Raw genomic sequence first — 5614 nt, 5'->3', positions numbered from 1 at the left:
TATAAGTAATTGTTTAATTCCTGTCTCTATAACTAGACTACATTCTTTAGGGAAAAGGAATTTGTCAGAATTATTCTCCAATGTGCTCCCAGAGCCTGAACAAATAGCCTATCCTCAGTCACTATAAGAAAATGAAAGCAAAAGAGAAATCAGGGAGGTAAGGAACGAGGAAGAATGGGAAAGCTTGGAAGGAAGCTCAGCCAGCAGGGTAGCTCCTCATCTGATGAGGCCTCCTGGCCCCTGGAGCTCTCTGAGCCAGAGCCTGCCCACATGGAGCGAGTGCGGCAGAGCGGAGGCAGGAAGCCGGTGGCAGTGGGAATGCTGGGTGGTCTGAGTCGGGGAGGGCATGTAGAGGCTTCCCTCATGCCTAGTCTGCTCTGGCAACACCGAGGCACGTGGAAAGGTGCTGCCAGGTGGCAGGTAGGGGAGGGAGAGGTTTAGATGGCTCTGCCACAGGCAGGGCATCCTCTGAACCTAATGAGCTAAGGAGGAGACCTTCCTCACGTGTTGGAGGAAGCTGCCCTTTGTGGCTCTTCTCTTGTGTGGAAAGCACACCTGTCCCCCTGCAGACGTCTGCTCTGGGGCCACCATCAGTGACGGTGGCTGGCGTCCTCAGGGTCATGCATGCGTTTGAGAGCCACCTGCTGTGGCAGGACAGTCAGGGTTTGCACCCCAAGAAGGGTCCTTTTGCAGGCCTCCAGCCCACATGGACACGCCTTTGCCTCCAGGATAGGATGCGCAGAGCCAGGCAGAGGAGGCAGCCATTACCACAGGACAGCCATTGCCACCTGGCCGGAGTCAGACAGACACAGCTTCAGTGTGGCTTTCGGTAGCCAGGCGTCCTGGGCACAGCTGTTGCTTGAAATCCACCAGAACTTCGGACATTCAATTGCAAATTCGGCATAATAATGATGCCTACCCATAAGGTCATCATGAGAATACAATGAACTATTCCATGTAAAGCCCTTGGACCTAGAAAATTCAATATATATTGAATTTATTGTTATTAGAAATCTAGGCTAGTGCCTCACCACCCTTCATGCCCAGGCTTGTTTTACTATAATGTGTGAACTGACATTCCTACAACACTGCGTTATGCCTGTTTGCTCCTGCTGCGCTCCAGGGGAGCGTGGGAAGCAGATGGCCAGCATCCCTTAGTGGGGCTTTGCAGACAGGTGTTCATGGGGTCAAGGACTTGGGGCTTGTCACTGTGTAGCTCAGTTGGCCTTTCCTCTAAGCCTCAGGTTGCCTTACCAACTCTAGCCAGTCTGGAATATGCAGGAGATGGCTATAAAGATGCCTGAATTTGAAGAAAGAACCTCAGTTTTGCTACTCATTGAAGCTGGAAGCCTGGGCAAGCCGCTTAAATTCTCTGAATGTCCCTGTCCTTGTTTATAAAATCAGCATCCCGGTATCAACCCTCTCCTCTCTGGGTTGTTGAGAGAATTAACCAAAGTCACATGTCTATAAAGACCTAGAACCGAGTCTGAAGCATGGCCGTTGGGTTCAGGAGGTTCTTAAATCTGGATTTGATTGGGATTGGTCAATATCAATCCATCTCTAAGTCAGGAAAACACACCCTCACCATGTCTCCTGCTGGCGGGAGCCTCAGCCACTCTGCTCCGTGTGGCCAAGACGTGTTGTTTCCATAATGCAACTGTCTCATCCTCCCTCAACCTGCTTCACTTCCCTTAGGGTCTTCTCAAAGGTCTTTTCTCATCAATGAATGATCGTTTGAACTTGTCTCAAGTCTAGACGATCTCTTACATGGTCTCTCTCATTCCTGGCTCCCTAATCTCTCCATGTTCCCACCTTAATGATCTTTCTAAAATGCAAATGATGAAACCCTCTCCGGTTGAAAGTTCTTCACTGGCTCACGGTCACCTTCTGGAGAATGTCTCTTGCAGCCCTCTCTTGCCTTTGTTGCCTCCTAGGTACTCAACACCCAAGCCACCCAATGCTACTGGCAGTTTTCAGAACTCTCCATCTCTTTTGCACCTTCATGGCCACACCATGTATTTATTTGTTTTATTTCCTCTTGGAATGACTTCCAACATAATTTTACAACTTAATTTTCATCACTTGTCTTTCAAAGCTCAGCTCTAAGTGAAATGACAAGCCTCGAACTGGGGGGTAAGACTATTTGCCATTCGTGTATCTAATAAAGGACTGTGTCCAGGTTATATACCAGGCTCTCAACATTCAATAAGACAACAAACAATGGAGGAGAAATGGCCACAAGATGCAAGGGGACATTTCACCAAAGATACACAGGTAGCAAACAACACATGAAAACATGTTCAATATTGTTAGCTAACAGAGAAATACAAACTAATACCTCATGTGATATTACTACACACCCATGGGAGTTGCTAAAATTGAAAAGACTGACCACACCACAAGTTTATTTGGATGTAGAACAACTGGAGTTCTCATACAATACAAGGAACATGAATGGTACAACCCCTTAAAAAATAGTTTGGCAGTTTCTCTTTAAAAATTGAATGTATACCTCCTTTACTATTCAGCCATTCCACTCCTAGACATTTTTTCAAGAGAAATAAAAGCATATATTCACACAATGATTTACGCATGAATATTCATACAGTGTCTTGTTTGTGGTCGCCAAAAACTGAAAGCAATGCCGAATGTCCATCTTCAGGTGAATGAATAAACAAACTCTGGTAAAGTCGTGCAATGGAAGACAGGTAGTGATAAACAGGAACCAGCCATTCACACATAAACAACACGGGAATTTCAAAACAACGATGGCTGATGAATGGAGGCAGACAAAATGAATATGCATTATGTAGTTCCACTTGTATAAAATTCTAGGAAACTCGAAGCAACGTCTAGTGAGAGAAAGCAGGTCACAGTTTTCCAGGGAAGGGGAGTGGAAAGAGAGGAAGAGATTACAAAGGGGCCCCAGGAAACACTGAGGTAATGACTCTGTTCATTATTTTGATTGTGGTGTGGTTTCATGTGTCTATACATATGACGAAATGTATCAGAATGTACACTTTAAGTATGTTATATTTATGTCAAGTCTATCTCAACAGAGGTGTTCATTTTGTAATTGAAAAATAACAGTAAGAAAAAAAAAAGTCTTTTCTGGCCAGCCCTCTCTCAGTGCTGTGGGCAAGCATGTGCCATAGTGGACTGGAGCTGCTAAGGTACCATCCATCTCTCTCACTGCAAGTGACTGAGAGACAGGGGCTGTGACATTTATGTCCAAGAAATCTGATTGAGGTCCTCAGTGCCTGAGAGGTGAATCCAAACACTCATTTGTCTTCTTTGAAACTATCACCTAAGACAATTTTTGAAAATGTGGAAGCCATATCTCTTAAGCATCTCTAAAGCAAAATCCACTTCTTTGGTGAAATTGTTTTGAATGGAAAAAGTAAAAAATAAATATATATATTTGTGTATATATATATGTATGTATATATATATATATATATATACACACACACACACACACACATATTTAAGAATTTTAAATGGACATAGGCAATCGGGTAGTGAAAACCTGGTGTGTGTGTGTTAAGCAGAGTAGGGGCTGGGAGTTAAAGGGTAAGGGTTAAAGTGGGAGACATGGGAGATATCTGTACTACTATCAATAATAAAAATATATTTTAAAAAATAATTTTTAAAAACAACTTTTTTATTCATTTTTGAGAGAGAGGAAGGGAGAGGGAGAGAAAAAATGTTCCAGGGCATATATTTAAGACATTTAAAAAATAATGGCTATACATTCAAAGGAAGTTCTAGGCCTCTGGAGGGAAATAAATTCACGTTGGAAATAAGTGACGCTTCTGCAGGTGGGTGTGGCTGAGGAGAGCTGTTTAGTGGCGAAAGCCAGTTGAAATAACTTTATTCACGCAATCAGCAAAGTCTGACCAGGTGGCACCTTCAAAATGATTCATGGAGGAATTTTTCATTTTGGAAAGCAGGTTTATTAGTAAAATTATTACAAGTATTAATATCTGGAATGTTACTTTCTTGCTAATGATGCTGTAATGGGTTGCACTGGGATAATATAACTGCTCCAAGTGCATAACTTAGCGCGGCTGCCTACGTCCAGGGTGACTTACGGCCTTTGGCTCTCATTAGCTCTGTGTTTGCACTGGCGGCTGTTGAGAGCCACACTTAGTCTTGTGCAAGTTAGGGAGAGCCTCAAGTTTAATGTCATAAATGACTGCATAGTAAAACAGTCATCGCGTGTTACCCAAACCCAATAAACCTGCTTTTTAGAGAGAGGTTAAGCGCCAGTGCAACCCATAAAGGGAATGCAAGCTGGCACCTGCCAGTAACAAAACCACTGTGGGATCACAGTTTCGTGCAGGAGAGGGCTGCCTTCAGAGAAGTCTTCTGCCTGTCACCGACCATTCTTCCCACCTGCCAATGGGATGAACAAGTCGTGCAAACCTTCTTTAAAAGTGGCAGCACGTAATGCCTGAGTACTTTGGATTAGTCACTAGTCACCATGGTAGACCTTTTGTTGCTGGCTCTTCTATGCAGGAGGTTCCCTACCACCCTGTGCACGCCGCAGCATATGAATGTGTGCACATTCCTGTGTGCCCTGCAAGGATGCCGCTCACAGCATCAGCCCACACAGTCAAGGCCATGCAATGAATGCGCTGCACCGAGACTCATGCTTGGTGCCAGGAAGTAAGTACTGAGGGAAAGATAACACATGGTGTATCTTAAGAAGCAATGGCGATGCTGTGACCCTGACTATCACCAGGGTCCTGTGTTGTTTTGTGGGAAACCAGTGGAATGAGGATGGAGGGCAGGAAGGTTACTGGGTCTTTGGTGGCTTGAGGCCAATGCATGCGTTTCCTTTTTCTTCTTTTTGAAAATGTTAGGTAACATAGTTGTTTCCAGTGATCCCACTAAAGACACCAAATAGTCAAGTGCCCAACGTTCCAACCTCCTGTGTGGAATAAAGCTCACCTGAGATAGAGAGGAAAACAGAAATAAAGCTGGTGGGGGCAGAGGGTGGCTTCTAGGAATGCATGGAAATATTAGGGCACTGGGAGCATGGACCTCCCATTTCTGGACAGGCAGCATGGAATGGTGGGAAAAGCAGAGACAATGGTCTCAGACTGACCTGAGTTCTAGTTGCAACTCAGCAACGGTGGCTGTGTATTCCTCGGCAGGTTGCTCACCTTGGTCTCCTTCCCCATCCATCTAATGAAAATAATACTAACTATCTACCCTCATAACCATATCATCAACATTTAATCAGACCACATATGAAGACATGTTGGTGGGAACTGGCACATAGTAGGTACCAAATAGGTATAGTTTCCCGCCCCTGCTCTTTTCCTGATCAGCCCCTGTTGGGCTTCCCCATCTTCGTTCACAGCAGCTACAGCAGAAACTCCGGGCTGCGGATCTAGTCCGCCCTCTTTCTTCCTACTTGGTACAACAGGTTGAGTGCAAGAATGGGACATGACCAGGTCCTCCACCCTCATGCCTCCATCAGGGAGACATCACCTCTCCCCAGATGGAGCTGGACTCCAGACAACAAGGAGAGCAGAGTTCCCAGCAAGCAAGTCCATTTCTATTACAATGGAATAGAAGCACTAGAAGCACCCACCGCCCACCT

This window comes from Myotis davidii, unplaced genomic scaffold (genome assembly GCF_000327345.1).
Source record: "Myotis davidii unplaced genomic scaffold, ASM32734v1 scaffold809, whole genome shotgun sequence".
In the NCBI taxonomy this organism is placed as follows: Eukaryota; Metazoa; Chordata; class Mammalia; order Chiroptera; family Vespertilionidae; genus Myotis; species Myotis davidii.
This window is presented reverse-complemented; position numbering follows the sequence as displayed.